This window comes from Gossypium hirsutum, chromosome A12, assembly GCF_007990345.1.
Source record: "Gossypium hirsutum isolate 1008001.06 chromosome A12, Gossypium_hirsutum_v2.1, whole genome shotgun sequence".
Lineage (NCBI taxonomy): Eukaryota > Viridiplantae > Streptophyta > Magnoliopsida > Malvales > Malvaceae > Gossypium > Gossypium hirsutum.
In genome coordinates, this window is record NC_053435.1 from 48177059 (window position 1) to 48189263 (window position 12205).

Genomic DNA, 12205 nt, shown 5'->3' on the forward strand with positions numbered 1-12205 from the left:
TTTATGACCATGAGATTGGTGCTAAGTGCGCGGGATTAAATTGTACAGCACTAAGTGTGCGATTCTACTTTGTTGCACTAAGTGTGCGAAATGAATATGATGCACTAAGTGTGCGAATTGACCATGCGGCACTAAGTGTGCGGGTTTGACTATGTAGCACTAAGTGTGCGATTTGATTACGTGGCACTAAATGTGCGAGTTGATTATATAGCACTGAGTGTGCGGGCTCAATATACATTCGTGAATCATTATGGACACTATGTGTGCGACACTATTGAGCTGATCGCGGACAGCGGATCGGGTAAGTGTCTTGAGGACATGGCTAATATGTGCTATGCGTATACTTGGTGTTGAGCTCGGTAAGTTGAACCTATGTGACAACTATACTTGAAGTCACGTACATAAAAATTTATCGTAGGATGGGTGAAAGGCCGTTTTGTGGTTTGATTGTAACGAAAATAAATTGATTTATGAAAATGCTTCAATGTCCTATTGATGAGTATATGAATTGTGAAGGCATGAATTGATATGAAATTGAATCGGTAGGTTGGTGGAACTATGGTATGGTTCGGTATGGATGGAGTAAATTGTCTCATTCCATTTTATTCCTCTTGTGATAATGTTATTGATGTATAGTAGAGCATTGCTTATGACTTACTGAGTTATAAACTCACCCGGTGTTTCCTTGTCACCCATTATAGGTTGCTTGGACTCATCAATCTTTGCGGGGTCGGGCCGTCAACGAAGTCATCACACCAGATAGCTAGTTTTGGTACTTTCTTCTTAGTGTGCTTAGAAGATCATTTTGGCATGTATAAGCTAGTACGTTGTGTTTGAATTATGGCATGTAAACTTTAAGCCATGCGAAAATGGCACGAATGTTCGATTGAGTTGGATCGAGGGTAGGCATGAAATGGACCTAGTTACTTTCGTAACAGATGCTGGCAGCAGCAGTGTCATGAGATTGAAAAATCACTAAAAATAGTAGGAGTGGAATTAATTGATGAATAAATTATGTAATCGAAGCTCGATGAGTCTGTTTTCATGAGGAAGTAACGAAAAGATCATATGGGCAGTATATTAAGAGATAATCAGATTTTAGTGGGACAGGGCCAGAACGGTTTCTGGATTCCCTGCTCCAACTTTGGAAATTCATTATAAATTAACCAGAGATAATTAGGGGTCGTACCATATATGTGCAGATTCCTCTCTGAGTCTAGTTTCCATAGAAACAAACGGCAACAGTATTGAAGCCCCGTGCAGGGAGATATCCCAGTCGTAATGGGTAAAGGTCAGTGTAGTCGACCCCTGCAACTTGGGGAACTTTGACTAATAAACTGTACTAATTGGCCCCACCAAAAATTCTAGAAAAAAATACATAGATGGGCACATGAGTCTAGTTTCTGGGAAAAATTACGAAACTGATTTTCGAGTTACGAAACTCAAGATATGAATTTTAAAACGACTAGTACACAGATTGGGCAGTGTCTGGAAAATAAATTTTGTAAGAGGGTAAAGCCAGTCAACACCTCGTGTTCGACCCCGATGACGGTTTCGGGTTCGGGGTGTTACACTCCACATATATTCCAAAACTTGGATCACCCTCTCTGACTGTCCATCAGTTTGAGGGTGGAATGCCGTACTGAAGTTCATCCTAGTACCCAACGCCTCATGCAGCTTCTTCCAAAATTGCGAAGTGAAACGTGGGTCCCTATATGATATTATGGAAACTGGCACTCAATGCAATCTTACAATCTCTGCCACATACAACCTAGCCAGCTTTTGTAACGAGTAATCGGTGCGGACTGATATAAAATGGGCCGACTTAGTTAACCAATCCACTATAAACCATATCAAGTCTTTCTTAGTAGGTGTCAAGGGTAGCCCACTAACAAAGTCCATAGTAATCCTTTCCCACTTCCAAAGTGGAATCTTTACTGGTTGAAGTAATACTGAAGGCAACTGATGCTCCGCCTTCACCTTTTGACAAACCAAGCATTTACTTACGAATTTCATAACCTCGCACTTAAGTCCAGGCCACCAATAAAGCTCACGCAAATTTCGATACATCTTGTTTCCACTAGGATGCATAGCATAAAGGCTGCTATGTGCTCCCCGCAGAATAGACTACCTTAGATCATCATCCTTTGGTATACAAATTCTCCCATGGGAACACAACACTCCTTCACTATTTATCCCAAAGTCTGACGTCTCCCCATTCTCTACTTGTCTAAAATAAGCACCCAAAGTCTCATCCACTAACTGCTTACTCCTTATCTGCTCAATCGACATCGGTTACACTTGAAGCTCAGCTAACAAGCTACCATCATCCAACAAGCTTAAACAGATGAGCATAGCCCTCAAGTCTGACTTAACCCTACGACTCAAAGCATCAGCTACCACATTTGCTTTGCTAGGGTGGTATTCAATCGTACAATCATAATCCTTCAATAATTCCACCCACCTACGCTGCTTAAGGTTTAGCTCCTTCTGGGTAAGGAGGTACTTCAAACTCTTATGGTCTGAATAAATCACGCACTCTCCTCGTATAGATAATGTCTCCATATTTTTAGCGCAAAGACCACCGTGGCTAGTTCCAAGTCATGGGTTGGGAAATTCACCTCGGGAGTTTTAAGTTGCCGTAACGCATACACAACCACCTTTCCTTCCTACATCAACACGCAGCCCAAGCCCATATGCGACGCATCACTATAAATCGTAGACTCCTTCCTAGGTTCTGGTTGAATCAACACAGAGGCCTCAGTTAAGACCTTCTTAAGCTTTCCCAAACTCTCTTGCTACTTGTCTGTACATTCAAATGGTACTCCCTTCCTTAACAACTTCGTTAACGGTGCAGCAATTACTGAAAAGCCCTTAACAAATCGCCTATAATACCCTGCCAAGCCCAGAAAACTTTGAATTTCGGATACCGACTTGGGTGATTTCCAGTCTAACACTGTCTCAATTTTCCAGGGGATCCACCTTAATCCCCTCAGTTGACACTACATGTCCTAGAAAAGTAACCTCCCTTAGCCAAAATTCACACTTACTGAATTTGGTATACAACTGCTTCTCCCTCAAAGTCTGCAACACAAACCTTAAGTGTGCATCATGATCATCCTCATCTCTTGAGTACACTAAAATGTCATCTATAAAAACTACCATGAACCGATCCAGGTAGGGTTAGAATACCCGATTCATGAGATCCATGAAAGCGGCAGGTGCATTCGTCAGCTCGAATGGCATAACCAAGAATTTGTAATGCCCATAACGAGTTCTAAAAGCCGTCTTATAAACATCTGCCTCCTTAACCCTCAATTGGTGATACCCCGCACGCAGATCAGTCTTCGAGAAAATGGAAGCTCCCCTAAACTGATAAAAAGATCATCGATTATCGGCAGAGGGTACTTGTTTTTAATAGTTAAATTGTTTAGCTGTCGGTAGTCGATGCACATTCGCAATGTCCCATCCTTCTTCTTCACGAATAACACCGGTGCTCCCTGCAGAGACACACTTGGTCGGATGAATCCTCGATTGATCCAACAATTTCTGAATCAGTGCCTTAAGTTCTACCAACTCCTTTGGTGCCATCCAATAAGGGGCGATGGACACTGGAGCCGTACCAGGTAACAACTCGATTCCAAATTCTACTTCTCTGCTGGGCAGCAACCCTGGCAGCTCCTTGGGAAAAACATCAGGAAATTCCTTAACTATTCTCAACTCCTCAACAGTAGGGCTCTCCTCTATATCACTAATATAAGCCAAATGGGCGTCGCATCCCTATCGTACCAACTTTTCAGCCCTTAACGCTGAAATCACAACCGATAGAGAGTTCCAACGTTCACCAATCACCACCACCTCCTTATCCTCTGCTGTTCTTCACACCATTTGCTTTGCAGGGCAATCCAAGGTGGCTCGGTGTTTAACCAGCCAATCCGCTAAAAGGGTAACCCCTTGGACTACTAAGGGTACCTCCTTAAACAACTTATTCACTCCCGCTGACTAACCTAACAGACTTATCACAATAATCTCATTCGTAGTAATTGCAAAAATATCACCCAAAGGTTCAGTCATATTGCATGCAACATATGAGTGCGTCGATACAATATCAATCAATGCAGTGTAAGGTAGCTCATTAATAAAGAATATACCCGTTATCACATCTGAGGCATCCCCGTCTTCTTGGCGACAAGCAGCATAAACCAAAGCTGGCTGCCTCGTGATAAACCATAATTCATACATATTTTTACCCAATGTTTAACGCATTTTATGGATGATTTTCCATAAGAATTGGTGAATTCGATGCTCCTAATGCTTTAATTTCATGTTTTATACTTAAGAGAGCATAGGAGACCAAAAGAAACGAAAAACGAGCCAAAAATAGAGAAAATGAGCCAAAGTACGAAATCAACACGGCCTAGGCCTCTTCACATAGGCAGACCACATGGCCGTGTCAATCTGGCAGAATCGAAGCACGACTCACACGGTGTAGTACACGCCCATGCCATTCTAACAGGCTTGAATATGGCATAATGTAATCGCGCACGGGCGTGTCCCTGCCGAGCCCAAGTTGAGTCAAATTCAGAAAAGGCCACTTTTGAGGGCTCATAGCCATTCCAAAGCATATAAATACACCCTATAGGAGGAAGAAAAGCGAGACGGAGAATAGGGGGTAAGGAATTACTTCAAGGAAGCCGATTGATCCATCTCAGAAGCCGGATTCATCATCAAGATTGAAGATCTATCCTCAATTTCTCTTCAGTAGTTTTGGGTTTTCTTTATGTTTTGTATTCTTTATTCTTTTGAGATGTTTTCTTATTTAGTTATGAACCAAAACCCCTAAATACCTAAGGGGAATGAAACTTAAGACGAATCTTGTTATTATTTTCTGAATCGTATGATAAATATTTAACTTGTTCTTAATTATGTGTTCTTAATTCTTGTTTCAATATCCCAGGATACTGATTCAAGACAAGCTCTTATTCAAAGGAGGAATAGACCCTGTCTAAGAGTGCATTTGTCATAATTAAGCGGAGTTGATTGCGCACCTAGAAATAGGGTGACAAGATTTTACCGGATTAGGGTGAAACCTAATAAGGGGATCCATAGATCGTGTTAATGCAACCCTTGAATGTTTATTAGAGAAAAGTCTCGGTTATTCAATCTAGGGATTAGATGTTATTAGTCTTGAATAGGGATAATAACATAACTTAGGGATCTCTACGGAACAAGTTGAATGAATAAATTGTCCAATTCGAGGCCAGAATAACAAGTAAAGTCTAAGTGGATTTTTCCTTAGGTATTGTCTTAAGTCAATCGATTTTCCCAAAAGCAATTCCCCAATTCTTTTCTCAGTGCATTCTTAGTTGAGATAATTAGTCAATGAAAACAAAACCTCTTTATTCTTAGGCTAGATAATAAAAAGACAGTCATTACTAGTACTTTTAGTTCCTTTGGATTCGACAATCCGGTCTTGCTAAAACTATACTACTGTCCGATAGGTACACTCGCCTACATCGCGATAATAGTTAGTTCAAGAACAAGTAATTATAAATATTTAAAACCTCTCATGAAATAACGCGATCAAGTTTTTGGTGCCGTTGCCGGCGAACTAAGATATTAGGAACACTCAATTTTTATTACTTTAGCCATTTATTTTTCTTGCAATTTAATTTTATTACTATTATTATTTATTAACCCACTCTTTCTTTCTCTTGGCAGGTTTTTATAGTTTATGACTAGAAGAAACCTGTCGGGACCATTACTTTTTGATGAAGAAATCAATCGTACAATTTGTAGAAACCAAAGAGAAATAAGGCACACCTTAAGATATATGGGGAACAAGCAAGAAAACGATACTCAACCCTCAATCGAAGAGATGGCTGAAAACCAAGGCAATCAGCTGCCTCCTGCAATTGCGGTTAATCAAAATCCTGTTCCACGCACTATGTATGATTATGCTAAACCTTCTTTAATAGGAATTGAATCAAGCATAGTTAGACCTATTGTAGCTGCAAATACTTTTTAATTAAACCTAACACTATTCAGATGATACAACAATTTGTTCAGTTTGATGGTTTGCAGGATGAAGATCCCAACGCTCACTTAGCAGACTTTCTGGAATTTTGCGATACATTTAAAATCAATGGCATTTTTTATGATGCCATTCGTCTTCGGTTATTCCCTTCTGCATTGAGGAACAAAGCTAAACAGTGGTTGAACTCGTTACCATGAGGGACAATTGCTACTTGGGAATAAATGAATGAAAAATTTTTACTAAAATACTTTCCGCTGGCTAAAACGACTAAATTAAGTAATGATATCTCTTCTTTTGTACAGATGGATTTAGAAACACTCTACGATGCATGGGACAGATACAAAGACTTATTGAGAAGGTGCCCTCACCATGGGTTACCGCTTTGGCTCCAAGTACAAACATTCCACAATGGTCTGAATCCTTCGACTTGGCAAATGATTAAAGCAGCTACTGGCAGAACGATCAACAATAAAAAACCGGAAGATGCCTATGAGTATATAGAGGAGATGTCACTGAATAACTATCAGTGGAAGTCATGAGGACAAAACCAATGAAGACAGCCGGTGTTTATAACGTCGATTCGGTCACCATGCTCTCTAATCAGGTAGAACTCTTAAATAAAAAGATTGATGGTTTTCTTAGTTCTTCACAGGTTCACCTAGTAATACAGTGCGAAGCGAGTGGAGGTGGAACAAACCATTCGGAATATCAACCTTATGGCCACAACATGGATAACGAGCAATTAAGCTACATGGTAATAATCATCGACCTCAAAACAATCCATATAGTAACACTTATAATGCAGGTTGGAGGAACCACCCCAATTTCTCGTGGGGCGGTCAAGGAAATCAAAGACCACAACATCCTCCGGGCTACCAACAACCACCCTACCAACAGGAAAAGAAGCCAAACCTTGAAGAGATGCTTTCAAAGTTTATATCAGTGTCAGAAACTCGTTTCCAGAACACCGAGACAGCACTTAAGAATCAACAAGCATCGATCCAAGGACTCGAAACTCAGATAGGCCAGCTTTCCAAACTAATCTCTGAACGACCACAAGGTAGTTTGCCAAGTAATACTGAACCCAACCCAAGGGAACAGCTCAACGCGATTAATATTCAAAATGAAGAAGGATTTGTGGAGCTTGAACCAGAACCGCAACAACAAACTATGGGAAGTACAGGTCAAGGTAAGGTAGATCAAAATACAAACAAATCAGTAAATGTCGAATATAAACCTCGTGTGCCATATCCCAACGCAACAAGGAAAGACCGATCAGATGAACAATTTGGTAAATTCCTTAAACTCTTTAAAAAATAACATATTAACATACCGTTTATTGAAGCTCTATCGCAGATGCCAAACGCAATGAAATTTTTAAAGGAACTTTTAGAAAATAAGCGAAAGTTGGACAAGGCTCGCATGTGGAGCTAAACGCAGTTTGCTCAGCCATTCTCCAAAATAAACTACCCAACAAACTAAAAGACCCATGGGCTTTACTATTCCTTGCTTAATTGGTAGTTTAGATGTTAATCATGCATCAGCTGATCTAGGGCCTAGTATCAACATCATGCCTTACAAAATGTTTAAGCAACTAGGTTTCGGGAAACCCAAACAGACTGGGATGAGCATTCAATTAGCAGATAAAACTATAAGATTTCCTAGAGGTATTATTGAAGATGTGCTAGTTAAAATTGATAAATTTATATTTCCCATTGACTTTATTATTCTAGACATAGAAGAGGATAGCAACACTCCCTTAATTCTAGGACGGCCCTTTTTAGCAACTGCTAAAACCATCATTGATGTTGGCACAGGTGAGCTTACACTTCATGTGGGAGACGAAAAGATCACCCTTCAAGCTCGTAATTCTGGCATCACATCAAACATTGAAGGTAATGGTCCACACCAGTCTACTAAAACTGACAATATGACACAACCTACTTTCCAGAAATTGAGTTTCAAAGAAGATCACTAACCATGTTACAGTAATGATAGAGGACACATTCATGAAGAACGAAGGCTACGGATAGAGGCGCTAGACGAATGGCGAGCACATAAACCGATAACACACGATAAACCAAAATTTATGCCAGAATGAGTTCGATACCTCCCCAAATTTACTTAAGGTTAGAGATAAAGTCTTACTAGATGCCGCGGACCTTCACATTGTCACTACCAACCCGAATGAAGAAACCCCTCTTACGGTACTTAGTATTTTTCCATTCGGTACGGTTGAGGTAAGTCATCCCAAGTTCGACACTTTTAAGGTAAACATTACCTGTCTAAAATCTTATTTTGTCAAGACTAATAATAGGAATGAGGAGTACGAACTCCCTGAACCACCATGACCATTCAACGGAGAGGTAAGTCGAGCTTAGACTATAAATAAGCACTTCTCGGGAGGCAACCCAAGCACTAACTGTATTAACTTCTTCATATTTAAAGTGTTTAACACATAACCTACTAACGGAGCTCTTGAAAATAGATCCACCACAGGGACATGGCCAAGCACACGGGCGTGCTTAGGACCATGTGGAAATAGCAAAAAGATTTTCCCAAAACACGGGCTGCGATAACTCGCCATGGCCATGCGACGTGACCGTGGGCAAACTTGTCAAAATAGCACGGGCGTACGACATGCCCGTGCCTGAAAACCGTGGTTAAAACTGAGAAACTAGCACGGGCGTGCGACATGCCCGTGTCTAACACCCGTAGGCGAACCTGTCAAATTAACATGGGCATGGGGCTTGCATATACGGGCGTGGGAGAAGCGAACGAAGCTAGACACGGCTATGCGAAACGGCCGTGTTCACCAACACGCCTGAGGCACATGGGTGTGTGTTAAATTTCAAACACGCCAAAATAGGAAAAACGCGAAACACACGAGCTGAAATTGGGGCACACGGGTGTGTCCCATGGCCGTGTGTCCCAAAATCTATAAATAGGCTACACTATTCATTGTCTTCCCCACTCAAAAACCCTAACCCTAGCCGCTGCAAGTCCACACGACCTTCTTGCCATGCCCGTGCACCGCTTCTCACTTCATTTTTGACGCCCAATCTCTCTCCCTTAGCGTTTGTTCACTCTGTTCACCAATACTCTACTTGTTTTTAATGCTTATTCTTAAAATAATTGTTATTTTTATCATATTATGTTCATTTTGTTCATTTTTTCCTGCATTATTAGATTATTTATCATGCATTTTATGATAATGTATGTTGTTAGGAACGCTTCATTCCTTTTTCATTCACATGCCATTATTATGCCCATCCTCATGCCCTTACAATGTCACGAAATTATGCTATCAAAAAGAATTTTGTTGGTTGAGTTTGGTTCATATTTTGGCTGAAATTAGTAGTTTAAATTCATGGCTTTCCAAATTCATGTATTTACTATTATTCTTCTTTACAAATTATAGGTATACGATGTCGTTTTCACGAGGAAAGAAATCCGCTGTCTCCGCTTCAAAGAAAAGGAAGGGAGCGTCATCTTTCTCAGGTCCTACCGCAGAAATTCGTCACCGTTTCCTCCAATTTCCCAACGGGCCCCAAGAAGAACTGTTTCAAATACTATGGGCCTGACCTTTAGCAGCAGGCTGCTGCATCGACTGGGCTGCTGTCGAACAAGTCCAGTTGGCTGACGCGATCCGGGCTCTTCTTACCACCGACCCTTGGGAGCAATTCTTTGAGATCATTGAGCCGACATACCTCGAGCTCACAATGGAACTATGCTCGACATTTCATCTTCAAACTGTCATGACCAACCATGATGATCTCGGAATAATCCAATTTAGACTTAGCGATCTAGTACGCCAATTGAGCGTGCCAGAGTTTGGTGCAGCACTGGGACTTTACACAGAGGAATTCTGAGAGGAGAATGATCTTGATACACTCAAATGCCACATCCATTATTCTCCTTCCAAGTGTTGGAACGCCCTCGTGCCACGTTTGGCCACCTATGACCCCAGTCGCACCAAGGCATCGTCCCTCCCTCCGTCCCTAAGGTACCTCCATTCTATCTTATCTCACACTTTGACAGGACGGAAGGAGAGCACCGGCGTCGTCACTACCCACTATGTCTATTACTTGTGGTGTATGTCCAACGGCCATGTCATCGACCTCGTCTACTTCATCGTCTTTGCCATACACCACCAAACGGAGTGACACTGGAGGGGGTCATCTCTATTGGCCCCTACGTGACTCTACTGGCGCGACACTTTGGACTCCTCGACACCGCGGCTCAATAATCATCCCTAACCCTCATTGGCCAGATGTCTCCACAAGGCATGTCGAGCATGCTTAGTATGAGGATGATCGAGAGGCGCCGAGGAACCCACCCTTCTCAATATCGTCTCGCTCAATCTACCGAGGAGGAGGCTCTAGAGGACATTACTGATGATGTCCCTACCCAGTACGAGGACCCACCTTCCCAGCCACCACCACCTTCTCGTCCAGTTCATGTGGCGGCTTCATATGCTGACATCTCTGAGTGCCTTAACAGATTCGAGCAGTAGTGTTTTCAAAGATTTGACAACATTGATGCTACTCTACTGCAGATTTGTCAGCCCTTCCACATCTCATCGCCAGTCCCACCTTGCGAACCATCTAGCGATGAAGATGTTTAGAAACTTTTATTTAATATTTTATGTTTTTATTTTTATTTTCATTTAAGACAACTTTTTATTTTTTTCTTTCATTTTATTTTTATTAGGATTTATAATTTTTATCCAACAAATTTTAATCTCGACTATTCCTTTACAAGTAATTATTCTTCCTAATATCCCCTAAATAGTTCCTACTTTTATCATAGTTATAAAAGAGCTCCAAAGCTCACAATCACTTAGGAACTTCAAACTCCATTGGAAAAGGTTCTCCACGACTGCCATGCCCTGCTCAATGACGAGATATAATATTCTTTTGGCACAGCACTGTGGTACCCAACCTTTACCACCACCGGAGTATCCTCCTCCACCTCCATAACTCCAAACTAGGGAGTTCATTCATTCAGCACTCAGGAAGTTTCACTTCTCCCCTTCTCTTATTCATTTATATTTTCTATATACCTATCTTTGTACATTGAGGGCAATGTACATCTTAAGTGTGGGGGGCTAATTATTTCCTTATCAGAAAAATCCCTGAATGACTGCCATGTTCTCTTAAAAAGCTCTCATATCATATTTAGGATAAATTTTAATTGATTTATGATTTTGATTGATATATCTTGAATTAAAACATAGGCATTTATGCATTGATTGTTTAAACCTTAAGACATTAAAGAATCAAGCATGATGAGTTGATTTTTAAAAAAATTCAAAATCTTAGGCTGTTTCCCCAAAGTTTAGGTATTACTTTGAACTGGAATTCACAAGTTTTTAACATCAAAAAGCCATAATTTTTGGTGAGATTTTTGAACCTTTTGAGCATCTATTAATTTTTTCATGCTCACTTTTATTATTGCTTTGAGTGCATCAGTATTGAACTGTTATTCTAGAACTTGCTTGATTATGCATGTGGAGACCACACCAGTTGATTTGATATGTCAAAATGATTAAGGCACTTAGGATTAACCCACTCATGCCATGAAAAGCCTACCTCTACGATTAACCCTTAGTAAACCTATTTGAGCCTAACAAGCCATTCCTTGTATTAACTTTGATATTAACCCTTAACCAATTATTGTTGAGATCCCCTAAATTAATCTAAGCCCCATTTTTGTCGAGATTTGAATTGAAATAGTTGCTTAGCTATGTTTTATTCTACTTTGTATTTAACTTGTTCTTAAAAAAATATGTATACATATATGTAATTTTATATTCTGAGAAGAAACTATGTTGTACGCAAGTGATGATTAACTCTTTTTCTAGTTAGGCAATTTTTCAATTCAATCTTGATTCTAACCCTTCCTTTCAGCTTGTGACCACACTCCCTTAACCAAGCCTCATTACAACCCTCTAAAGACTTTTTGTTTGATGTATCATCTTAAATTATAGTAGTGGAGATTTGATTTTCATGCAAGCCTATGGTAATGACTTTTCATTATTGACTATTGAGTGCTTCATTTATTGTCCTTAAACACCTCGAGTGATTTGAGTGAATCTGTAGTGAGGATGTGAAACTCTGTGATGTTCTGAATCAAAGGTAATTACTTAAATGAGGGGAGACACCT

At 40.5% G+C, this 12205-nt stretch overlaps 1 non-coding gene across 1 annotated transcript; it reads right to left on the reverse strand.

Annotated features, from left to right (window-relative positions):
* Positions 1-6306: 6306 nt before the first annotated feature.
* LOC121211706 (small nucleolar RNA R71) lies at positions 6307-6413 on the reverse strand. The gene has a single exon (XR_005906925.1). It is a non-coding gene; the product is annotated as a small nucleolar RNA R71 (small nucleolar RNA).
* Positions 6414-12205: the final 5792 nt, after the last annotated feature.